This window comes from Solanum pennellii, chromosome 7 (assembly GCF_001406875.1).
Source record: "Solanum pennellii chromosome 7, SPENNV200".
NCBI classification, from domain to species: domain Eukaryota; kingdom Viridiplantae; phylum Streptophyta; class Magnoliopsida; order Solanales; family Solanaceae; genus Solanum; species Solanum pennellii.
Genome location: NC_028643.1, coordinates 30,247,166 through 30,247,969, shown reverse-complemented (window position 1 = coordinate 30,247,969; position 804 = coordinate 30,247,166).

Genomic DNA, 804 nt, shown 5'->3' with positions numbered 1-804 from the left:
CTTACACTCTATTGAAAACTTTTCATTTTTTTAGTCATTTCTTCATGTTCCTCGTTCTTAACAGTTTTTCCAGCTTCAAAAAGGAAACTATACTAATGAGTGTGAGAGTAAGAGCCTGAAATTTAAAAGTCAATTTAGGGGTATAATCTCGATCATATTGAACTTTTGGTGGAGGATCACTGTTCAATTGGGACTCCGTTATAGGTTGCGAGACGCTATTAGTCGACATAGTCGACATAAAGAGTGGATTACTCGTCGTTGGTGTACTCGAAGGGCGTGTAGACACATAGCGATTTTTTTTGGTTATCACCATTTATAGTAACATTGTGATAAATTTGTAATATGTATTAAAAGTAAATTATGTATGCAATATATTTGAATTGTAATTGTTATTTGAAATATATTATGTTTGTTTGATAAAAAATTGTTACATTGTATTGTAAGTGTATTAAAATATGTGATAAATGTATTATTCAACATTAAAACTTGTATCATATGTGAATAATAAATTGTTATTTGTAATATATGTTAAACTTGTATTATAAATGAATTAAAAGTGATTAAGTGAAAAAAATATTATTGCTATAAATGGTAAATATTTTTTTATTATAGTATATTTATGTAAATTTCCATTTTATTTTTTGGTTTTTTTCCCTCTTGGCTGATTGTTAGTACAAGTAGTAGTAGTAGTGTGTTGGTATGTATGGTGGGTATAAGTGGGGGAGTGTAGGTGTGTGTGAGGGAGTTTTGGGGTAGGAAAGTAGTATATATATATATATATATATATATATATATATATATATA